The 27,106-nt window shown below is 35.6% G+C and overlaps 1 protein-coding gene across 2 annotated transcripts in view; it reads right to left on the bottom strand.

Annotated features, from left to right (window-relative positions):
* ARL15 (ARF like GTPase 15) overlaps positions 1-27,106 on the bottom strand; it is a 494,530-nt gene that overhangs the window by 226,081 nt on the left and 241,343 nt on the right. The window lies entirely within an intron of this gene.

Below are 27,106 nucleotides of genomic sequence, written 5' to 3'. Positions count from 1 at the left end.
GTGAAAAGAATGTGAAGAAAATAGCATTGACTCGAAGAGGTCATATGCATCATGGCATAGCTGATAGTTAAGCTCCCCAGTAGAGAGGAAGCTTCCTGTTGGCAGGAAGAATTAGTTATTTCATCAGTTAATTTTCACATTGTGGTGTCCTAGCAAGTGTTTCTGTAAGTACATTGTTCTTAAATCATCTTCTTCAATCATTCTTAAGAATCAAATCATTTCTTAAGAAAAAAATGCTTAAATGAAATTAGCCTTGGCAGCTAATTTTGTAGCAGCACATGCAAGATGAGGCTACAGATGTGTACAAATAGGGCGGTAGCAAAAATATTGGGTTATCGGGAAAGTCACGATGCATTTTTGCATCGAAAAACAAAGAAAAATACATCATGACTTTCCTGACAACCTAACATATCCTGGAAACAGGGTAGATCCTAAAGGTGGTTTTGTCAGACAAAATGTAAAAGTCATTGAAAAGTAACATTCATCTGAACTGTGATCCCATCTGAATGATTTTTTAAAATCAGTGTCAGAATCTTAAAAAGCAAGTAATTTTGTAGAGCAAATTAATGCTATTCAACGTGTCTAGTTTTAGCTCCATCACCTCTCCAGGAAGTTGGCTCAGTCCATTATATACCATATTTTTTTTTTTTTGTCAACAGTACTTAAGAGTTCCAGTAATGTGGAAAATAATTACTATCTACCCTTGTGGCATCTATTAACTTTCCTTTAATCATGCTTTGTCTCTCCAATTAGAGTGTAAATTCATTAAAATTGAGAATTTCTGACATTTCTTCTATAGCCATCACATCTAATATTATGGAAAGGTGATTAAATATTAATAAGTTTAGATAGTTTATCACATTACAGATTACTACCAATAGAAAAAAACACATGATCTTCCTAATGATTATAGAAAAAGTATTTAATAAATTTCCACATTAATTTATAATAAAATGCTCATCATAATAGAAAAGGATATCTTTTACAACAGTGCCCTTCACCTGTCACTAGACTAAGGCATTTATTTAAATAAATAAGGGAATATCCTGCAGCAAACATCATACTTATAGGAAAAGTGTTCACAACACCCCTTTTTTTCTATTCTTTACAATTTTTGGATATAGGGCACATGTGCTGGTAGGGCAGCGGAGAGAAATCACCCCCTAGAGGGGATGGCCATGCAATAATCCCTTCTTCTGCATTCTCCTCTCAGGATTTCAGCCACATGGTATAATTTTTAAGCCACCAGGTCCAGGACTTGAATCAGAGTTGGCCATGTGAGATCCAGCTGCCTTAATCTTCATACCATCTGCTGGCCCTCAAAAGCACTCCTTTTACAGAAAGAGACTTGAACACTTGCTATCACCAATCTTACTCAAAATGGTCCTAGAGCCACTAGTCAATGTAGGAAGACAAGAGGCAGTAATAGAAATAAGACATGAAAAGAAAGAAACAAATTTTCATTTCCTGATGTAATTAACACATACAGAACAGAACAATTACAGAATACAGATGGTCCCTGACTTATAATGGTTTCATAGCTTTCTGAATCAGCAATACCCAATACCCAATCAGTAGAAACTATACATACAATCACTCTCTTTTTCACTTTTGTAGAACAGGCAATAAATTATAATATTTTATTATAAAGTAGACTTTATGTTAGATGATTCTGGCCAACTGTAGGCTAATGTATGTATTCTGAGCATGTTTAAGATAGGCGAGGCTAAGCTATGGTGTTCAGTAGATTAGGTGTACCAAACGCACTTTTGAAATACACTGTTTTCAATTTAGGATGGGTTTGCTGGGGTGTATCTTTATCACAAGTTCAGAGTATCTGTATACAGACAGATAGCCTAACAAGTTTGCTGGCTACAAAAATCAAATACAAATGTAAGTTCCTTATATTTGACAGGAATAATCAGACATAAAATTGTCAAATTCACATGGAAGATGGGCAAAATTTAAATAGCCAGAAAACACTATATTCTGACAAGTAGGTGGACAAAAGAGACTTCTTATCTACTTTGAGAAGCCCCTTCTTGGTTCCTAATAAGGTTGGGTATGCAAGTATCCGATATATTTCTTTTTTCCATTTTGGTTATATACCCTTGAGAACAGTCTACACTATAAAAGATAGATTAAAAAAATACATATAGCAGCAGTGTTTTGAATGACTGGATAAAGGAAACAACTCAAATGTACACCAATTGTAGATAAGTAAATTAGGAGGTACTTATGTGATAAAAAAACAGTAGTGAAGATAAACAATCCAAAGCTCTAGGGATGAACATATATAACTCTTGAAAAGATAATCATGGAAAAAAAAAAAACAGAAAAATTACAGAATACATTTAGTACAATTCACAATTCATTTCAAGTTCTACACATAGGACAATTACTACACTATATTATTTGGAGATGCATACATAGATGGCAGAAGTATAAAAAGAGGAGATAACACAAAATTCAAGATAGTTGTTATTTCTGGCAAAGAAGTACGGGGATACATGCAAATGAGGACACAAAGATGATGATGAAGGTACTGGTAGTGTGTCCTGTTTCTTTTCTTTCTTTCTTTTTTTTCTTTCTTTCTTTTTTTTTTTTTTTTTGTAGAGGTTTTTGCTATAGGGCGTGTGCGCTTGCCAGACAGAGACAGAGAGACAGAAAGCGAGAAATCACCCCCCCCAGGGGGGATGGCCACGCCGCAATCCCTTCTCCTCCATTCTCCTCTCGGGATCTTGGGCACACACGCACATGCGCTCGGTGTGAGTTTTAAGCCACCAGGTCCGGGACGCGAACCGCGGTCGACTACATGGGAGTCCAGCGACATAGCCATTACGCTAACTGCTGGTCCCAGTGTGTCCTGTTTCTTAATGTGGGTTACGGAGACACTGGCATTTGTTTCAGTGCTATTCTCTAAACTACATATACAAAGAAACTTTAAACAGTTCATGGAAAGATGGAATTTAATTAAAGTTTACGCTGGTGCAAAAAGTTTTGAAATCCATACATAGTTTTTTCATAATAAGCATGTTTGTGAACTTTCTGAAGACTCTCCTCATCTCTGTATATCCCATACGTACTACATTTTTCATATGTTTCATAGGGAAGAAGGAAGAAAGGAAAGGGAGAGAATGGAAAGGGAATAAAAGGAAAGGTAATTAGAAAGTCCTTGACAGGTTGAGGAAAAACACATGTGAGCGGTCCCATCTTCTGAAAGAGACTGGGCTGTGCAGATACTGCTGTAACAAGACGTAGGCAACAGAACCACAAGAGGCAACAGGCAGCCCACTCAGAGCAGACATTAGGCTCCACTCTCTGAAACTGATGAGGCATTTGTCATGATGCAGATGTTCTGTAGCAGAAAGGCATGACTGAAAACACTGGCATTTTCTTATTTGAAAAACAAGAATTTCAGTAGATTACATTTCCTCTAAAATTTTTAAGTACTAGATTGGAAACCAGAGGAATCCACTTTCACATTTCTCTAATTATTTGCAATGAAACAAGGATATGTATCAGACCACAGAGGAAATTTTTTTCATCTACTCTTTAGAAATCTGAAAGGTACACTTTTTTTGTATGACTATAAACCAGAAATACATTTAAACCCAAACTGTGCTATTGAGGTGAAAAAGGTAATTAGAGTGTCAATACTCTCAAGACCAGTCAGACACATTCTGGCAAAAGCTAATATACATGTTTTCATAATCTGTTTTTTATGGTCACTGTTCAAACTTCATAGTTATGCATCTCTCTGTGTTCAGAGACTAGCTGGAGATTGTTACTACACATGAGGTCGGCAGAGAAATGTTAAACTTGGAAATCTCCTACAGTGCTCTAGGGCTCTACTCCCTCTGTGCATATGCAGTGAGGGAAGGTGGAGTGAGGAAAGTAGATCCAGAGACTGTCTGCAGAGCATCTGTTCCAGCAACCCAGTTGTGGGCCTTTTCCTGGACCAGTAAAACTCCATCTGGTATGGGAAACTAACTGTTCCCCAGGTGGTGAGCCCACCTGTCAACTGACAGTTGGGCTTGTGCCACTGAGAACAAGGGCAGACACATTTTGGCACAGGCCTTTAGGACATTTCTTTAACTTAATGGCTGAGTGCAACTTGAGATGAAGAGATGAGGAAACACAGAACGGCGGGAAAAAAAGCAAAAAAAGCAAGGGCCCCATCCGTCTCAGGCATCAGCTAGGGAATCTAGGTCACGCCTAGAACAGGCGTCAGATAGGACATGCCATGGAGGGCGGAGCGTGGCAGGGAATGGTGCCAACCTCTGCCTTTCTGGGCTTGCCAACTCTTGGCAGGGATTCTGGAAAAGGAGACACCCCAACTCAGACACATTTCCGCACATTCCTTTCCCTCCTCTGCCTCTAGCTACTACATGTGCCTAAAGAAAAGACTACTGACCCTTTAACAAAATAAATAAGTAACACTGGGATATGGACTGTATACATGTTTATTCCTGAATGTTTAAATCTAAAATACACACACACAAGTAGTCTCCTTGTGAAGCTTCATGCTCTATCAAGCATTTATTCCAAGAGGTCCCTAAAACCTTTCTGGAATTCTTTGGATATTTGACTTACAATCCTTGGCACATTCTTACCGATACCCGGAGTGCTAAAATGCAAATTTTATTTACCAGGACTATGTAAGTAGGTGCTCTATTAACATATATTGAATAAGAGAATGAAGGATGGATAAAACAAGCAAACACAGGCCTCTAGTTCTTAGATATATTCATAATTAAATAGATAACCAAGTATAAAATATATAATTAAAAAAAATAAAGCAAGGCACTTTGCAAGTAGTAATGATGTATAGTGATTGAATGCATAAAATAAAATTAAAATTTTTTAAAAAGAAAAATAAATAAAGCAAGAAACATACAGAGATGTTCTTTTATGGCTCAAAAAACAAAATCCAGAAGGACATTTTAATGGAAAAAAGGAGATATTGTTGAAATAATCAGCTTCTCAAAGTAATTTTTAACATAGAGAATATCAACCCTTTTACACCTATAGGCTCCATATCTTTTTCTGTCTTTCTAGCCCAAGGTCACTAAGGAATCAGGCCTCAGCAGGGTCTCCTGTTCATTACTGGCTGGGTTCCATACCTCTGACTAGGTCTGAGACATTATCTTCTCCTTACTCCCTTCCCCCCTGCCAAATCCAAAGAATCCTTAGGTCTATCTTCATTCTCATAAAGCAAGGCACTTTGCAAGTAGTAATGATGTATAGTGATTGAATGCATAAAATAAAATTAAAATTTTTTAAAAAGAAAAATAAATAAAGCAAGAAACATACAGAGATGTTCTTTTATGGCTCAAAAAACAAAATCCAGAAGGACATTTTAATGGAAAAAAGGAGATATTGTTGAAATAATCAGCTTCTCAAAGTAATTTTTAACATAGAGAATATCAACCCTTTTACACCTATAGGCTCCATATCTTTTTCTGTCTTTCTAGCCCAAGGTCACTAAGGAATCAGGCCTCAGCAGGGTCTCCTGTTCATTACTGGCTGGGTTCCATACCTCTGACTAGGTCTGAGACATTATCTTCTCCTTACTCCCTTCCCCCCTGCCAAATCCAAAGAATCCTTAGGTCTATCTTCATTCTCTCAAATCTTTTAACAATATACATTTTAAAACTTCAATATATTTTAAACAGGAAAATAAGATCCAAGTTATAGCATTTTAACTTACATTATTTTTCCCTGAAACACAGTATTTCGTAAGTTTAAAAATTCTGTGATTAGAAGAAGACATCACTCTTATACTTTTGGAGTACTTTTAAAAAGGCTTTTTGCTTCATAGTCACATGTCAGATACATACATATACATTACAGGCACATTTATATTAAGGCACATTTACATGCAGGCTTATAAAGGAAGTATTCATAAAGGATGAGTGATGGCCACAGAGCCATGCTTTGATGTTAAAGATGTAGTCCTACACTGTTGAAAAAGAAATGTAATTGAATTCTTGGTAATCACGGAGAATAGTGTCTATTGTTGAATGTAGAGTGCTCACAGAAGTCTTGTCTGAGGAGTCTGCTCTGTTCTAAGGTGAATTCTCCACAGCTCAACTCAAACATGAAAGACATCCTGGCGTTGAGCCAAATGCCTGGGCCAGCGTGCTCTCTGAATCCTGATGGGGTCAGAGACCAAATTGGCACCCCAAACCTGGCCTGACCTGAACTGAGAAAACTTGAGCAGCACTTGGCCCCAGGGTAAGGATGTGACAGAGCCTCCTGGCTCTTCCTGCACACACTTTGGTGCATTCAGCAACTCTGATTCGTCTCTATCCTTAATAAAGAGCTAAGATTTCAGTGGATGTTATGATTCTCATGATGCAAGGGCAGAAGGGATGTGTGAAGATCTCTTGTACAATTATGCTTCCTACATATATTCTATCCATTAAAAGACTGATTTGGGTCATCAAACTTTTAAAATATGAAAGCGATCTCTAGAAAATGTGTAAAAATGACTTTAGCTTACTCTTTTCCCTCAACGATCACTATTACACAGCATTTAAGTGACTTTACTACTGCTGGGAAGTTTAGAATGTGCCCTGCTGAGTCCCAAGGATTTGCCCTCCCCCCCAAAAAAAAACTTATTATCCTAAATTTAACACATAGGGCTGTGCACATAACATACATACACACAGCTTTTAAACCCCACATCCTTAAGTGCAAATGTGTTTTCAGTGTGGTCTCAGAATGTAATATCTATACATGCTTTAGTCTGTGAAACAGTTACAGAAACACATGAAAGGCATTTTAGATGATTACCCCAGAGACACAATGGTTCTCAAGACTTGATGTATATATGCCATACTGGGCAAGTGACATATTTTTGACATTTACCACCTGCTTAGCAAATGTCATACCAGTTAATCTTGATATTCACCAAATTTCTGACTTCCTATACCAGACCATGTCTAATCTAGGAAGGTTTTCATTCAGGTTTTCATTTAGACTGCCTTAAAAGTCATAGAGACACAATGGTTCTCAAGACTTGATGTATATATGCCATACTGGGCAAGTGACATATTTTTGACATTTACCACCTGCTTAGCAAATGTCATACCAGTTAATCTTGATATTCACCAAATTTCTGACTTCCTATACCAGACCATGTCTAATCTAGGAAGGTTTTCATTCAGGTTTTCATTTAGACTGCCTTAAAAGTCATCAGATTTTCCTTTTCATTTAGAGTGCCTTAAAAGTCATCAGATTTTCCCTATACATTAAATGAACTTCCATTTCTTTTTTTTTTCTTTTTAGATTTTTGCCATAGGTGCATGCACTCACCAGAGAGAGAGACTGCTAGAGACAGAAGGAAAGAGAAAGTGAAAAATCACACCTAGTGGGGATGGCACACATCACAATATCTCACCCTTTAGGGATTTCGAGCACACATGCACAGGAGCCTGACATGTTTTTAACTCGAATCATGTAGTTGACCATGTGGGAGCCATTGCCCCAACCACCACGCCCCTGTGCTTCCATTTTTTAAAGTGTAGAAGAACCATAATTATTCTAGTACTTAAATCTTGTTATAAATACACAGATTGTATTTTAACATGACAATAATAAAGATTTTCAAAATGGATGCAAAACATGGACATTCCCAATTAAGGTCCAATACAGTACAAAAATAATGATGTAGAGATCACACAAATGTAAAATAACAGTAAAGACAACAAACAGAAAAAGGAGTGAAACATATTCAGATAGGTACTTTGGGTAACTATTCATTTTCTTCTTAAATACCCTAATACAATATTTAAATAATTTTTAGAGTACATAATAATAGTTACCATCATATAAATGGTTCATTTTATCCACCTCTAATAATGAATTACCATAGCCTCACTATGAAGCAAACAGTTTTGACAACTACCTCTTGGAATACTGCACAATGACAGGAATTTGGTCATATTGATCACTACTCTACATCCAGGACACAGTACATTGCTTGACTCATAATAAGCATGGAATACATTTGCTTTTCTGACAAATATTTACTGAGCATCTACTATGTGTAAGGAGCTATTCTAGATACCTATGAGGACATCAACTATTAAAACAAAGATCTCTCCCAAATGAATACTTTATGACTTCATTAAAAAAAAAAGAACATAAAAACAAAACAGCAATTTTTAAAAGAAGAATATCAACTATTTCTCCTTTTTAAAAATAATTATTTTATTAACTTTATTTGTTTATTTAAACTTGACCAGGGAGGGACAGAGAGAGAGGGAAAGTGAGAAAGCAAGCAGCGAAGTCTGGGGGACATGAACTGCAGTCAGCCATATGAAAGTCCAGTGTCCTTAACCACTATGCCACCTGCCACAAGAATATCAACTATTTCTAAATAGAGATGTGCTATGTGATTGAAAGACTGTATCCTGACAACAATAGTAAGAAATTGAGATTCAAAATTCCTTTGAGAAGGAAACCATTTTCTACTGCCTCTCTCCTTCAGTGGACATGCAGCAGCTTATGAGATTGGGGAGAATTTGGTACCACCACTTTGAGATCAAATGAATCTAAAATTCCAGTCCAGCGTTCTTCTATCATGTTAACCGGGCGGTAGAGGGTGTGTATTTAATAAGAGGGAACTATCATCCGAGGTGTAGGCTGCCTTTTTAACTGTGCAATGATTATTTGTTCCCATTTAGACAAAAGAAGGTTTACATTTAAAAAATTTATAGTTATCTTTAGAATAGCTAACAATTTCCAAAATGTGCACGTTGTTTTATATCTCCATGCCTTTTCTCAAGTTGTTTCTTCTGACCCCAAAGACACCTTTCTACCTTCCCTTTCTCTTTTTGTCTCTCATTCCTCTAGCAGATGAATGAGTAAACATAAGGATGAAGGGAGGCTGAGAGCTTGAGAGGTGGGTTATAACCAGGAAGCTTAGGAAGGAAACTGGGTGTTTACAGAAATGGCTTTAGGTGTCATTAGCTCTCTAATTCAGTCTTGTGTTATTTCTAAAAACAAAGATAGACAGGACAGTAAGTTAAGCTGGGATCAGTAAGCTTTCTCCCTCAAGTACTGGAATACAATAGCCATCCTGTTTCACAAATATATAAAAACATAGTCAGCTTTGTTTCTTCAATGTATTATTCTCATTTCAATTGAGCTCACTGGTAAAAAGAACCCATGTGCAAACTGGCAATCAGATGGCCTAAGTAGTAAAAAACAACTAAAGAAAAAAGAAAAAACAAAAACAAAAACAGATTTAAAACATCAAGACTTCAACAAAGAAACAAATTATATTTTTTTTAAGTCAAATTAATAAAATGATCTTATTTTCAAAACTTCAGTGACGAGAGATTGTAATGATGAACAAAGTTTATGATTTGGAATCTAAAGACTTGGGCTTAGGTCACTAGCTGATTCTTGGATAATTTATTACTTCATTTCTGTGGATCTTAGTTCTTCATTTATAAAATGGGTAAGGAGACAATATCATACTTCCCAGGACAGTCCAGAAGATTACTTGACATAATGTATGTGAAATATACTTTGACTATATGCATGCCAATTCTTACTAAATTCAGTCTCTAGTGTTTATTTTGTGAACATTACATATCTGTAATGGCTCTTACTACAGTATATTGTAAATAGCTGTGTTATGTAGGTTTCTTGAAGGACGAGACCATCTTATTTGCCTTTATAACCCTTACATCGTGCTTGATATATGGTAAAAGTGCAAAACAAATGGTTGTAGAATGTACTCGATTTTGTAATAAATAAAGACATTTTGAAAACATTTGGGTATGCTTGACATTCTGAATCTAGGTTTTTTTTTTTCATGTTTGGAAAAGTCCCTTTTGCCAATTTGTAGATAGATAGCATATCTACAAATAGGGCAGTTTCAACAGATATCTTCATGTGCTGGTCACTACTTCAGGCTTAAGATTGCTCCATTTAATGTTATCTTTTTTTTTTTAAGAATTATTTTATTTTACCTTATTTATTTAATTTTTTAAATTTTAATTTGACCACAGAGGGACAGAGTGAGAGAGACTCAAAGTGAGAAAGCAAGCCTCCAGGTCCGGAACCCAAACCACAGTCAGCCATGTGAGAGTCCAGCACCCCTGACCACCACATCACCTGCTGGTCCCCATTTAATGTATCTTTATCCTAGTGAACAAAATTCTCATTAGTGTAGTCAAAATACTTGACTCATGACTGTAAGACCAGAACAGTCAGGGATCAGCAGTAGCTCAATGCTCTGCAATGCTAGAAGCCATATGGAAGTTGGGGGTTGGTTCTCCAGTTGACCTGTGCATGGTTGTCACCCACAGGCCTATGGTCTATAGGAAAAGGGAAGAGCATGGTTGAGACCCTATCAAGAATGCATATCTTCATCTATGTCCGTCTGTCTGTCTGTCTTGCTCTCTTGTAATAATTAGATAAACTTAAAAAAAAAATTGGCCAGTCCAACTTCTAGGCACCCTTAGGCATGCATACACACACACACAAATTAGCATACAACTTATAGCCTTACGGCAAGAACTATCCATGCAACCTGAGGTAACCTCTGCCCCAACCAGCTAATAACATCATCATTTGTTTTGGCCTCCATTTTTATCCTTAAACACAGGTTTTAGACTTGATATATCTACATATGTAACATAAAATCAAGAAGATGACACTACCAAATGTTCTTTAATCCCATAGGGAGATGGTTTTTGTTAACTAGTCTTATAAAAATGGTAGTCCAATAAGAGCAGTATTATGATCAATGATTGAAAACTGTTTTTGCAACATACAAACTCCAAAGTTCTTTTTGAATGTTAAGGAAAAATATTTTAATTCAAGAAGATCACTTTTAGGTCCCTATAATAATTAAAACTGTATTATGACATTTAAGACAGGCAGGGACCAGCAGTTAGCATAATGGCTATGTCGCTGATCTCCCATGTAGTTGACCGTGGTTCGAGTACCGGACCCAGTGGCTTAAACTCATGCCAGGTGCATGTGCATGTGTGCCCAAGATCCTGAGAGGAGAATGGAGAAGGGATTGCAGTGTGGCCATCCCCCCTGGGGGATGATTTCTCACTTTCTATCTCTCTGTCTCTCTCTTTCTAGCAAGTGTATGCGCCCTATTGCAAAAACCTCTCAAAAATTTTTTTTAATTAAAAAAAAAATAAAACAGGTAACATGCTATAGGAATTTGGTTACTTTTTTAGTAAGTCATCTATTCTCTTTCAGCCTAAAAGTGTAAACAGCAATAAGATGTGAAATACACTAATTTAAACATGAGGTAAAAGAAAGGACTTTCAGACCTACTTTGGTTATATCAATGAACATTCTGACTAAACTCAATAAGGAGGACACACAAGCACATACACACATGCTCACACATACACATGTGAGCTTAGATGTGCGAGGACAAATTTAAGAGTTCCCCCCAGTTATGAGGATATGAATAAACAAACTCTTACAGCCTTCCCAAATGGAAAGCATGGCACTTCATTAAGGGTCGAACACAGGGCACAAAAAAGTGCAACACCCTTGCTTGGTTTGGCTTCTCTTTCACATTCAAGCTCATTGTAAAACATGCCAACCATGACAGGATGTTTGAAACTCACACATTAAAGAAGAACCGAGGGTCACATCATTATTTCATAAATACATGCAAGACTGAGAAAGATTTGGTGTTACCCTGTTTACTGGAACTCTAAGATGAGCTAAAACCAACTTCAGCATTGAAAGCTTTCAGAGAGCTGAAAGCTTTCTAATACCAGGATTTTCAACTTTGCAATTTAACGACAACCCTGCTGTTGGCCTTTCCTGACCTGTTGTGAAGTAAATCAGGCAAACTAATGTGGGCTAACAAGTCTTTTTCACACTGTTCGATCACCCTGCCTCTCTTTTCTCTGCAGACATCGCCTTTCTCCCACTCTCTGTCTAGCCATCCTCGTCAAAGCGCACAAAATGGCCACTGTAACCCTGCATTACTGCTCATTAGATCACAGGTTAGTCAAGTGGAACTGCCCAGGGTTCCCAAAGGAGAGCTATACTTCAAAAATCTGTCCATGTCAAATGAAGAAAAAAAACCCTGAGCGTGGGGTCACCCAGATCAATGATCAAAAGAAACTGAGAATGAAGGGGGAAAAAAGCACACCCTCGTTTTTGTTAAAACACACACACAGGTCTGATTTATTATAAAGAATACAGAGATACGATGGGTTTTCCTCCTCTTGTGCCCCATTTTCATTTTTTTAACTAAGTAATTTGTTTTAATCAGGTCCTGTGGGTTGTTAAATGTCAGAGTTTTGGGAAGTCCACAACTAATCCTTAAAATTTCCCCCAAAGAAAAACCACTCCAGGAAATCCAGGTTTTAGGACTCTTAAATGCTTCCCAAAACACTTGAAAAGTAATAAAAGTCATACAAAGTAATCCACCTTTAATGCTTGAGAAGATTCTATTTAAATCTGAGAGTAAGAATTGGTATGATACATTCTAAAATAATCCCAGTCATCATTTAGGCTTCAAAGAGAGGAACCAACAAGCTTGTCAATCACACGATGAGAACACACCAGTGACTTACTATAGAGGCAGATTATGGGTTTTCATGAGGCCACCAAAATTTGCAGGTAGGCCTATACCTTGTTTGATCAACTCCTTCGTATTTATGCTTTTCAAAGTATAGTATTCCTTTGTAATAGGAATACTATTTGTACTATTGTATAATACTTTTTTACTTTATTATAAAAGATAATGATACTAACTAAATAGCACTACAGACTTGACATAGATTTTTTTTTTTTTTTAAAGGCCAGGGGTTATATCTAGAACACGGAAAAGAATAAGATTTAGGGGCTGGCCGGTTGTGTGATAGTTAAGGGCACTGAACTCACAAATGGCTGACCATAGTTTGAGTCTCGGACCTGGTGGCTTGCATTCTCACTTTATCTCTTTTGCTCTCTCTCTCACTCTGTCTCTTCTCTGGTCGAATTAAAATAAATAAATACATACATAAATAAAAATAAATTTAAAAAGAATAAGATTTAGTACCAAATTTCACAAGAATCATCAAAAGATTTGGCTACTCTGGTTTCCTCAAAAATAAAGAGGAATGTACATTTTATTGCCTAAAGATTTTTGAATCTAATCACAAGACTGTATATAGCAATGGAAGTAAAATAAATTAATTGCTTATAATTTAATCCAGCAAAAGGTATAAGGATTGTGTAAGCTCTTCATTGCTTTTCTTTGAATATATATATTTTTTTGTATTTGGAATTTATTAAGTATACCCCAAAAGTATATAATCATATTGTTCCTAAATCAGATTTTTTTCTTGGTTTCACTCTTGTGTATTGGATAAACAGTCGCTGACACACTATATCAGACACCATTGTAATGCCTTATGGAACATTAACCAGATTAATCCTCATAAAAACCCTGGCAAGAGGAGGAGCGTGGGGGGACACAGTTAACACTGATTGAGTACTCTCTATGTGCAAAGTCCTCATGTAATCCTCACCATTCACTATAAGGTACGTTCTAGACCCATCCCCATTATTCCGTGGGAGTAGACTGAAGTTTTGCCCAATATGACTCAGCTGGTCAACAGCAAGGAGGATTTAAATCCCAAAGTTCTGACCTCAAAGTCTTATTGTCTGTCATCTCCAACCCAAAGTACCAAGTTAAATATCCATCAAGTTAAACATGTTTATCTTGTGACCTTGTAACTCAAATTTTACATATGTACACTTGAGGAATACGTGCATGTATATAGAAGAAAACATGTATAAAGATATTAATGAACAGCTCTATTTATTATCAAAACAAATTTAAAAACCCTAAAAGTATATTATAATCTTAAACATAAATTATGTCAAAGTTATATCTTGGAACATAATATATCAATGAAAATGAATGAGCAAGATTTATATGAGACAGGTATTCTCAAAAATATAATAAAAACAGTACATTGTAAAAAATAAATGTTCTAAGATACGCCACTTACATAAATTTTTACCACACAAGCCATTATATTATTTGGAGACAAATGCACATGTAGTGAAGGCGTATAAATGCGTAGTGGGAAAGATATACACCAATTTCATATTACTTGCTTCTGACGAAGTGAAGGTATTAAAAGGATGGGGTAGAGAGAAGAAGGAGCTTTAAATGCATCAGTCATAATTTGTTTCTTTAAAGACAAACATGGTAAAATGTCAATGTTTGCTAAATCTAGGTAATGGGTGAATGGGTTTGTCTGTTATATTATTAGCTGTACTTACCTATGTTTTTAATTATTTTAATTACAAAAAAATTCAAAGTATGACTACCTACATGCACACCCTCACACCTGCTTGTGAATTATAAGAGTGCGTGGTTCTCAAAAGTCCCCTCCTTTCTTCCTATTTATTTATTGCCTTAAGGCAGAAAATAGCACTCTTTTTTAAAAAAAATAATTGTTTTAGCCTAAATAGCACACTCTTTTTTAAAAAAAATAATTGTTTTAGCTAACTTTCATTTATTCATTTACTTATTTTAATTTGACCAGAAAGAGAAAGAGAGAGAGAGAAAGAGAAAGAGAGGGAGATAAAGTTGCCAGGTCCTAGACTTGAACCACAATCGGCCATGTGGGAGACCAACACTCTAAACTACCATGCCACCTGCCGGCCCCAGCACATGTACTCTTGGGGGAGAGGGAAGAGAGAAAGACAGAGACAGTGAGAGGGAAAGTGAGAAATCAGCCCCACGGGGAATGGTTATGCAATCCCTTTTCTATTCTCCTCTAGGATCTTGGGCATGCATCTACAGATGTCCGGTGTGATTTTCAAGCCCCTGGGTATAGTACCTGAACCATGATCGACCATGTAGGAGTCCAGAGAGATAACCACTACACCATCTGCTGGCCCTGAGAACTACTTTTCACCGTGTAATATTCTGCACTTTTTGAAACTATGTGGTTTTGTTTATCATTCAGATAATTCCAGTAAGATTGAGTGCATTTTTAAAGATATGTGATATTCCAAGTAGATTCAAATAAAAAGGCATATTTTCTATAGTATGTTAGCCATATAATCTTAATGAATCAAATAATAATCAACTATGATTCTATACAAATGTATATATATATATGTATGAACAAAGTGAGTTTGCTACAGTTGAAGAATCATATGACAAAATCATGACTAACTAAAATCCAAACAAAAACAACAAAGAAACCAGAATTTTTAAATTAAAAAAAAATTTTTTTTGAGAAGTTTTTGCTATAGGGCGCGTGTGCTCATCAGACAGAGAGAGAGACAGAGAGACAGAAAGTGAGAAATTATTCCCCAGGGAGGATGGCCATGCCGCAATCCCTTCTCCTCCATTCTCCTCTAGGGATCTTGGGCACGCACGCACAGGTGCCCGGCGTGAGTTTTAAGCCACCGGGTCCGAGATGCGAACCACAGTCAACTACATGGGAGTCCAGCGACACAGCCATTACACTAACTGCTGGTCCCCTAGAAACCAGAATTTTTGAGTGACAGTTTAACAGAGGAAACTACAAAATCACAAGTTCATATATAGTATCTTACCAAAAAGTCATGTATAGGGACCTCATACGGAATTAGTAAAAATTTAACAAAATACACTCTCTATTCTTTCTGCCCTTAAACTGCTAGAACTATAATTAAATAATTAAAAAGGTATCACCACATTGAGAATCCTTAAGGAAAGACTATTATTTCCCTAGAGTAGAACGCTGTGCTAATATAGTTTAAAAGACTTAATATGAAAAGAAAGTAAGGTGAAGTTTAAAAGAGATAGCTGTATTCCTCAAAGATACCTGTTAGCAACAACAGGCTATTGCTCAAGCAACCTGTTAACACACACTTTACCTTAAGGTCTAGTTTCCCTTTAAAAAAATGGGGGGGAGGCTTAATTTGTCTACTAACATAAAAGCCATTGAAAAGCCAGTGTTAATTAAGAAAAAAACCAGAAAGATATCCAAACTTAAGCTTTAATCAAAGAAAAACTTCAAAGTCATTATAAAAAACATAAGAAATTATTATCTTTTTTATTGCCCAAAACATGCATGAACATCCTTTGCTAATTTATGAATCTCCATCCACACCTTTAAATAATTCAGATATTCAGACTTTATATGCTTGACATGTACTCATTAAATGAAACGACTCTAGAACTGAGTAAAATGTAAATCTTTATATCTAACAATAAAGGTTTTTTTTTTTAAGGAATTTGTGTTTTTATGCATTAACCAGGGCATTTGGGCAAAATGATTTGCTTTCACAGAATAACAATAACAGCAATAATGATACTACTTATAGCTTATATATCATATCTCTATCTTAAGATGTTTTTTGGCCTATTTTTCAGGATCCCTCTAATGATGATTCAATTTTCTCTTCAATGCAATATACTAAAGCACAATGAGAGAGTATCTTTCTTTTATAGCATAGTTAACAACTGTAATTCTTCAACCAGCTAGTCCCTAAGGATTCTACTGCTAAGTTCTTATGTTTATTTCATTATTTCTTTGTTTTCCCTGTCTAAAAAACACACAAGTTACCCAGATTTTCCCCTCTGGCTCACTTTCCACTTTTTTTTTTTTCCCCCAAGGGGGAGAGGTTTTTGCTATAGGGTACATGCACTTGCCAGAAAGACAGAGAGACAGAAAGTGAGAAATTACCCCCTCAGGGGAGATGGCCACACTGCAATCCCTTCTCCTCCATTCTCCTCTCGGGATCTGGGGCGCGTAAGCACATGCACCCGGTGTGAGTTTAAGCCACTGAGTCCGGGACGCAAACCGCGGTCGGCTACATGGGAGTCCAGTGACGTAGCCATTACACCAACTGCTGGTCCCACTTTCCACTCTTTTAATAGGCTTATCTTGGCTTTATAAATTACTAACCATAACCATATTCTAAAAATAAATAATATATTGCAAATTCTACATGTAAAAATTATATTATTCTATACAACCTCCAAATTATGGGTAGACTCATCTTCCTATAAGGCTCATTTGGTTTAACTTCTCATTTATAAAAATGATTCCAGTTATTTTGTGGAGCTAATTACCATTTAAATAATCATTATAGAACATTCTTTTAAAACCTCATAATCTTACATCAGGTATGGCATGAGCTAAATCAATGTACAGTGTTCTTAATATAACTGAATTTAGACACTTGCACATTTTAGATTATAAGCCTAAATAAAACAAAATGGAATCCTACTTAATTCTTCTCCATTGAAACTGAGTAGTAGAAAACTAATAGTAAATGGTTGTTTTGTTTTTCAAAGACTTATATAGGTACAAAGTGAGATCTACAATTTTAAGGAAAGAAGGTAATTTCCACGTCACTATTAAATACTGTGATATCAAACAGCAAAGATCATAAAAGGCCTAGTTAGGAGAAAACTTATGGTATCCTCAAAATGAGATGAGATACTATTTTTTTTTTTTTTTGGAGAGGTTTTTGCTATAGGGGGTGTACGCTCGCCAGAGACACAGAGAGCGACAGGGAGACAGAAAGCGAGAAATCACCCCCCAGGGGGGATGGCCATGCCGCAATCCCTTCTCCTCCATTCTCCTCTCGGGATCTTGGGCACGCACGCACAAGTGCCCAGCGTTTAGTTTAAGTCACCGGGTCCAGGACTCACACCGCGGTCGACTATGTGGGAGTCCAACAACATAGCCATTACACTAACTGCTGGTCTCAAGATGCTATTTTTCTTCATTAGACTTTTGTAGAACTCCTCGTTTGTGTTGAAAGTGCATCATGTCTTTATTAAAAAATCAGTAGATAACTATTCTGAAGATATAAACATTCAAAATGATTAGGTGAATATTTAAATGATAGAGTTGTGACTACAAACTGAACTCTACATAACGAAGTATTACTAAAGAAAGAAAAATGAGAGATTATAGAAACGAGTAAAGAAAACAGAGGAGGTTCTAGAGACAAATTACTCAGGTATGAATTTGTTCATGTCTATCAGAGTCTATGTACCCTGGAGAGCAGCCTTTCTAAGCTGCGTTCGGTCTATTGCATGTATCACTGCACATGCTGAGCTCATTAATTTCATCAAACAATTTATAGGTAAAGAAAAACAAAGTGGCAAGAAGAAAATGCCTGTTTCTAAGTGGCAGTGTCTGCTATTCATTTAGAAAGACACAAGCATCTTTCATTACATATTTTTGTTAGGAGGAAGAAGGCCCAAAATATGTGATTTTTCATATTTGTGCTAATGCAGCAGTTTTCAAAGTCACTGACAGAAATGGACTGGTTTTCTCACCTGCTTTTTTTTCCATGCTTTAAGTGAAGGATGTCTGCCTCATTATAAACCTTGCTGGTTCCCCAGACTTTCTGTAGTCTGGCTTTGCTGTGATTACTGGTCAAAACCTTTAATTACAGTATATAGTTTGTGCAGCTGCCTGGAAATTGGTCTCAGGGTCAGTGGCTCTTCCCGTTCCCCTCTTTCCATTCTTTTGAAGCAATATTGCTGAACTGAAGGCATTGTTCCAGCTTTCGGGTGTGCTCTGTCTGCTGCACATTATGAATAGCTTTGCAATCGCTCTAGCAATTGGTTCTTCAACTGCCTTTAGGTTGTCAATTGTAATTCATTGGCTCCAGGCACCTTTTCTCTTTTCATTCTCTTGAGGCCTTTTATTACTTAATTTGCAATAATATTAGGGAATGTCTTCTTCAGACATGTCACTAATGCCTTACTGATTATGAGGCTAAGGGTACAACTGACTTTCATAAATTTGCTTATTAAAATGTTTCAATATTGCCTTCATCTCTATAACTTGTGATGTCAGCCTCTGAAGTATTTTCTAAGGACTTTTTCTTAATTCTGAAGTCTTTTCTCTAGAGAATAAAGAAGTCTCCTTAAGATAGTCTTCTTGGAGTTAATTTATGTAATTAGCTGTATTTATTTTTGTAACTTCCCTGAGATATACTTTCTTGATTTTTAACAAAATTAATAAGCTTTTGTATTTTTTCCCATAATTATGCTTTGTTCTTTTTAATATATAAAAATGATCATTCGGTGTTCTATACAACTCAAATAGTTAAGTAAGAAATAAAGGTTTCTGACTAGATAGAAATCAATGCCTACGTTTTCAAAACCTTTTAAGAAGACATATATTTATTCCTCAGACATCGTTTTATAGATTATGTGAAAAAAAACATTCAAAATGAATCTGAAGGTTATGTATTACAGAATGTACAGGAACTTTATTTTATTAAATTTAGGGAAAAGAATATACATCTCTTGATCTATTAAAAAATAAAAACCTTTAGTCATTACCTCTCAAATCCTTTTTTCTGGATAAAATCCAGCAGATTAACCCCTCTCATTAGTCTCAGCCATCCCAGAGCAACCAAGGGTATTTTTAAGCAGACACTATGTAATAATAATAATGATAATAATTATCATAATGATAATAACTAACGCTTATTGTGCTTTTTATCTTCAAAGCACCTTACAGACATTAACTATGTGTCTATTTTCAAATTAATTTAACTCGACAAATGTTTTATTAACTTTGTAGGCTATGGAATGTATGACTGAGTTTTCTTAAGCAAATGAAAAATTAAATAAACTAAGTGCCAAGAAAATGGTACAAAATGGTACTACAAATGTTACTCAAAATAATCTATCACCCTTGCTACATGAATATTAATCAAACACTAATTTTTTTAAATACAAAACTGAAATGCAGACATAAGGGTGGTGTTCACTATCATTACCACTCAAGTACGCAGTGCTTCAGAAAGATTAGAAAGAAGACAAATGTTGTTGTTCGCATAAGATTAGTCTCTCACTACTTGTTGTGATTCATTATTTAAAAAAAAAATCTAAGTATGTGTAGGGAGAAAGTATTACATATAAATTTTTTTTAGAGAGATTTTTGCTATAGGAGATGTACGTTCGCTGGAAAGAGAGAGAGACAGAGAGACAGAAAATGAGAAATCATCCCTCGGGGAGAATGGCCACAATGCAACCCCTTTTCCTCCACTCTCCTCTCAGAATTTTGGGCACACATGCACATATGCTCAGCATTGAGTTTCAAGCTGCTGGGCCTGGGACTCAAACTGTAGCCAACTACATAGGAGTCTAGCAACGTAACCATTATGCCATGAGCTGGTCCCTATATATAAAAAAAAATTTGAAAACTCTTCCGAGTTTCATTAATGCAATAAATAATTTTATTAATTAAAAAGCTAAATTGATTTTTATTAAATTGAATTCAATACTTTAAAATCATCCCAATTAAGTTCCCGCCAGGCTTTATTATGTTCCAGTCTTCCCATGAGAAATGTAAACAGTAAAAGTCAGTCTGTGATGCTAGCAAATTAAAATAAGCTCTACTCAGTGAAAATACAATCATTAAAAAACACACTGAAAGAATATTAGTCATTTAAGATGTCCAGCCACGTTCTACGAGGGATTTTTAGAAGAAAACAGCAAGCAGATATGCTATTTAGACAAAGAGGACAAACACAAATGTAAGTATACAAACATACATAAAAATCAAACATGAGCAAATACTGTAACTGACAAAAAAGTTTTTCTCTTTTTAGGTTTTTGCCATAGGGGGTATGTGCTTACGAGAGAGAGACCATGAGAGGGAAAGTGAGATTCCTCCTCTTGGGGATGGCCACTCTGCCATGCCTTCTCCTCCAGCTTCCTCCAGGGATTTTGGGCAGGCATGCACACATGTGCTTGGAGTGATTTCTAAGCTGCCAGGTTTGGGACCTGAACTACACTGGCCACGTGGGAGTCCAGCACCTTAAGAACCACACCACCTGCTGGCCCTTAGACTTAAGATTTTTTGACTCTAAAATATGGTTTGAGTGGTGAGGACTCCTGGAAGATGCAGACTATGGACAATATTCTAAGGTCAGGCTTAATGTAGAAGAAAAACAAATTCTGTATGTTTAAGGATGGAAATAAATGAGTTAGACTGAGTAAAGAGAGTAAGGCAATCTGGATAAGGTAGAAAAGCATGTGTGATGAGTCTCAGAGGAAGTCATTTTCCAGTAACATATATTGAGAACAGAGGCATAAGTAAGTCTAATTTCTTAATCTTCAAGAAGTTTCCAATTGGAAGAGGTAGATAAAAACATTAAAAGGCAATGAGTCCTGGAGACCAGCAGTTAGTGTTGCTAGACTCCCACGTAGTCGACCGCGGTTCGCGTCCCGGACCCGGTGGCTTAAAACTCACGCCAGGCGTGTGTGCGTGTGTGTGTGCCCAAGATCCCAAGAGGAGAATGGAAGAGAAGGGATTGTGGCATGGCCATCCCCCCCTGGGGGGTGATTTATCACTTTCTGTCTCTCTGTCTGTCTCTGTCTGTCTGGCGAGTGCACACGCCCTGTAGCAAAAACCTCTCCATAATTTTTTAAAAAGGCAATGAGTCCTAATATTATGATTTGGATAAGCCCAGGGTGCCATGGGAAATTGGAAGGGTACACCTAACTCTGCCATGGCATTCAGGAAGACCTCTTGACAGACACATAATATTGAGGTGGTTTTCCTAAGGAAATAGAAATAGTGAGTTGTAAATGAGCATCAATGAGCAAAAGCAAATAGAATACAATTACTAAGCATGTTAACATATAAGATTTGTGTAGTTACATTTGCTTCCAGAAGGAACTAGATGTTTAACGTTATAAGGTTTTTAAAATGAGTATCGTGAAACATCGAAAGGAAGTTTATTCTTTCTGTTCTATGCTGAGAAACAGAAAGGAAGGAGATCTGGGGATATTAACTATTAGGAAGCTCTGAGAAGCACTTAAGAGTTGGCGGTACGAAAACAGGTTGTGGAAAGAGAAATCAAAGTAGGAACTGAAAGAGGTTTCAAAATTTCCCAGTTTTATTATATAAAATGACGATATGTATGAGACTGAATAAAGGAAAAAAAAGGGGAAAAGAATGCAGGTTTCATGGGAGAAGATAATAAATTTATTTCTGGACATGCACTGTCATGTTTGAAATGTACTGCTTTGTTCCTGCACCTTGATAAAATGAATCTGTTGGTCAATGGGAAATTTACTAGTATTTAGTAGACACAGCAACATGCTCACCACATTGCCTGATGGACCTGTGGAATGCAGGTATAGAGAGGAAAGAAGTGTGTGACCAAGGTGGCCAGATGTGGGATCAAGGAAGTCTAGTATACATATAAATTAATTTTCTAAAGAAATGCATATAAAAATAAATCAATATACAGTAAATAAAATATTCTGGCTGTCTTAGTGCTCTCATCTTAAAAGTAATTCTTTAGGGAGCCAGCAGGTGGTGTGGTGGTTCAGGGAACTGGACTCCCACATGGCCAACCATAGTTTGAGTCCTGGACCTGGAAGCTTGCTTTCTCACTCTCCGCCCCCCCCCCCCACCACCACCACTTTCTTGCTCTGTCCCTCTCTGGTCAAATTTAAATAAATAAATAAATAAATTAGTATGTATCTTTTATAAAAAGTTGTTCTTTAAAATACACTTATACAGTAATGACACTTTCATAATAAAATGATTGCTAATTCAGCTTTTCTTACAAGTTAGTAAAATTCTTCAGAGATAACTGAGTCATTCAGTGGAAAATTTAATTACAAACCCTCTCATTGTTTCCCTGAGATTTCATTGTAACATCGTGGTGTACATCTGTAAGGAATGGCAAAAAATAATTCGTATCTTATATCATTTTAGGCTAAGTATACCTCCCATAAGGGAGTTTTCAAACTGCTCTCACCATAGGTATGTACACTGCTCTATGTGAAATCAAATCAGTATTTTTAAATGCTGCCAAGAGGCAGGTCAAGATACTTGGGAAAACTCCAAAGATTTAAAGTATATGACACTTTCCAATGATTATTTTACAAACATACGTGTTTTCTCTCCATATTCAATATTAAATCAAGTTAGATATTTTATGGATTAAATACTGGTCTGTATTTACTAATAAAAGATCTCTTGTGTAAAATCAGAGAAGATATTTGCTATCTCATAAAGCTTTCAAAAAGAAACTGATATACTGTCAAGCAATAAAAACATAAAATAAAAAATTAAGGGACCAGCAGATGGCGTAATAGTTATGTCACTGGACTCCTGCAGTATAAGTCCCAGACCTGGTTACTTAAAATTCACACCGGGCACATGAGCATGTGTACCCAAAACCCTGAGAGGAAAATGGAAGAGAAGGGATTGTGGCATGGCTACCCCCCGTGGGAGGTGATTTCTCACTTTCTGTCCCTCTCTGTTTCTCTCTCTCTGGCAAGCACACTCGTCCTATAGCAAAAATCTCTTCAATAAAAATTAAAATTACAAGTTTATTATTTAAAGATACACTGTCAAAAATTTCAGGCTTTTGAAACTCCTATCTGATCCTTTGTGGAAAGGAAAAAAAAAAAAAGCACACGACGTAGAAATTCTCATTATAAACAAGTAATTTTAAAACATGAGCATTAACTACCATAAGAACATAGTAGCTCTCTCTTCTAGAAGAAATCTACACGCTAAAACATGAACACTAAACAAATTATTCATGACACAAAGTATTGAATGTAATGTCCAATAATATCTTAATACTTTAATCAAAACAAAACAGTCTAAAAAAGCCAGAATTGTTTTTTACCATTATAAAAATACTTGCAAATTCTCTTTTCACATTTCTATTCTTTTCAAATATTATTAATATAACACCAAATTCTATGCACATCACAATAACAAATTGCCATTGCATGCTAATTGAGTAGTGGTCTGATTACAATTTTCTTTTTTTCTTTTTTTTGGTAAGAGAGATTTTTGCTTTAGGGCATGTGTACTTGACAGAGAGACGGAGAAAGACAGAGGGACAGAAAGCGAGAAATCAACCCCCAGGAGGATGGCCACACCACAATCCCTTCTCTTCCATTCTCCTCTTGGGATTTTGGGCAGACACACACAAAGTGAGTTTTTAAGCTACCAGGCCTGGGACACGAACTGAGGTTGACTACATGAGAGTTCAGGAACGTAACCACTACACCATCTGCTAGTCCTGTGATCACAAATTTTAACTTTAATATTGATACCTTAATTTAGAAGCTGAATTTTTGCATGCTATGATTAATGAGTCATGGAATCAGTAGTCATTCAACCGTATAATTCTACCTCAAATATCCGTTTCACTGTTTTCGTGTGTCTCAATATTTGCTTCAATAGAAAATATTCGATAAGTGGTTAACATAATAATTTTGATATACCAGCTCTTAAAAAGTTAAATACTTTTTGGTTAAGGGTACAGACAAATATCAAATTGAATTAAACTGCTTAAAATATGAACTTTTTGTTTCATGTTAACAAAATATATCATTTTATATAAGATATGATAATGTTCAATAAAATAAAAATAAAATATTAAATAGCTAGGAGGGAAAAGATTCACAATCAGCAACTGTGTAGAGGGAAAATAGGATTACATTTATTGGCTACTATATCAACTTAACTTCTCATAAAATCCTCCTGATCTATTAAATAACTTCAGAACTGAAGTATGCTCTCCTGTGGGAGTTATAAAACAAATTAGATACAATTACAATTCAATACAAATTTGAAAAACAACCTATTTGTCCTTAAGAGTCCTAATTTTATAGCTTAATCATTTAAATTACACCAGAATCTTCCCTAATGTTCCAAAGTGGGCCACTTGATGTAATTATAGATTTTTTTAGAATGTGTTCTATAGAGAAAATAGTTGATATGAGTAAATTCTGGAAAACTGTGGTAACTACACCTCCCCAAAGTGAATACAACAAACATCTGTTGCAAGAATTGCTTGGCTTTCAGACAGTATATAAAGGGTGTTCTTTTTCCCAGTGTTTTGCTATTTCTTTTAACTATATTTGTTTAAAAATACATGTTTCCACTATCAATTCTCAAGACATAAAATCTTACGAGTCTGGTAAGTTAAACACAGGTCATTACCAGGTTTATTACAGAAAAGGAAAATATGTGCTGTACAAGACTCTACTTGCTTCTGAAAGGGCAAGAAAATAATGGGGCATGTTGCCCTCTGTCTGTGGGTTACACAGTAATTTTAACCATTGTCTTTCTTTCTTAATGCAATGCTCCACACAGACATAGCAAGACTCATTATAGAAGAGGGGAATAAATAAATAATTCCCCAATGACTTTTATGCACTGCTGGAATCCCAGTGATAATTCAGTTTCTCCTTTGGATTTCTCTGGCTTCTATCCACTTCTAAAGTCAATAATATTCTGATACCCTCATTAAAAACCAAACACATTTGTTCAAGTTTTACTCTAGTGACAAGATAAATAACTGCAGAGTTTTCTTCATGATACATTAAGTATAAAATGTTAATAATTTCAAAGGGAGAAAAGGAAGAATCAGTAAGCCGTTATGATTCATTATCTTTTCTTAACTACAACAAAGACTTTTTCAAAGCATCTTTCTTGATTCAGAAAGAACAAAATTTTGCCTAAAATTCACAAGTATTTTGCAGAATAAAATACCATCTACTTAACATTTGAAAATTCCACAAAGACTATACAAATTAGAAGATGCAAATAAATAAAAATATTTGCAAGCAATAGGGCACAGGGCATGCAATACCTCTATAAAATGACATATATTTCAAGTTAAATGTGACTTGACTCCCTTTTCAATTTCTGCACCCTCTCCTACCCATGACTGTTCCTAACTATTTTGAAGTTGCCATAAATCCCAAACTAAATGTGAGTACGTCATTGTGTTTCCATAAACTTCAAGAGCTATAATGGAAACTGCCCACGTATCCTATTCAAACAGTTTAAAATGTTAACATATACCTTTATGGTACGTGTTTATATCATCATAGAAGAAAAGTTTCACTGAAAGCAGTTCTGAAACCGGTATTATGCAAAATCCATTACAAGTTAAAATTTTGAGGAAAGTTAACTTTAAATTGATACAAATAAAAAGTAAAAGTGACATATGCTCTAGTATATTCAAGTTTAGAATAATTTTCAAACCATATCTATGATTACATTTATAGCCATCTGTCTTAACTAAAAGATGAATTTAAAAAGTAGGAAAAAAGGTATGTGCCTTTTACCTAGAAGAGATAGCCAGTCCATACACATAAGGAATACTCAGAAGCAATTAATTGCTAGAAGCTTCCTTTATTCAATGTGCAGTCTGTAATTCCTTTATAGGGTTACCACGACTCATATCTTAGGTTTAAAGAACACGTCAGTTTCAATTATATCACATCTAAAGAAAAGTTTCTCAAATTTAAAAGCGAAGAGGAATTTCTTTTCAGATTTTGTATATCATTTGGATAAAATGATTTGATGTTATAACAGCATGTATATAGTTCATATTATATGTTGTTAAACATATTAATATATAAAATATACTACTGTCTGTATTTTATAATACACATGCATATTATCGTATTTTCCACAATGAATATAAGAACAACACATTTTCATCAAAGTACATTGTAATCATAAACTCACTTAATACCCATAACAACTTATCATTACATACTATTATACTCATTTGAAAGACAAAAATAAACTGATGCTGAGAAGTTTCGATTTATCTGTGATCTTAACAACAGATCAAGAAGGTATTGCATTTACAGTGCTGAATATCTGCACATTATGACTTTCACAATGGGTATTTATTGTTGTTTTTTATTTTAATTACCTGGTATTATTTTAAAAAGTGTTTTCTAAAACCTGGGGAAAAAAGGTACTAAGTACTTAATGCTGAATGAGGCAACTAAAGATAGACATGAGCTCTGCATAACAATAAATTCTGGCTTTCTTTACTATTTTCCTAAAACTAAAAGCTCAATATACAAGGGAACTTTAAAAATTCATGAAAAAATGAAATTAGAGTATATTTTGATGCAAAAACGACTTTTAAATCCATGCCTAGTTCTTTCATTATACATATTTTCCTTGAACCTTTGGAAGACTCTCTCATGTGGCTATTCCACTCAGTATATCAAACTTCATAGTAAATTATCCGAATTAATTACACTAATTCATTATAATAAATTGCATTATTCCCATTTACAGGTGAGAAGCCAGAAGCAGGAACAAAG

This window comes from Tupaia chinensis, unplaced genomic scaffold, assembly GCF_000334495.1.
Source record: "Tupaia chinensis unplaced genomic scaffold, TupChi_1.0 Scaffold000251_1, whole genome shotgun sequence".
In the NCBI taxonomy this organism is placed as follows: Eukaryota; Metazoa; Chordata; class Mammalia; order Scandentia; family Tupaiidae; genus Tupaia; species Tupaia belangeri.
This window is presented reverse-complemented; position numbering and strand designations above follow the sequence as displayed.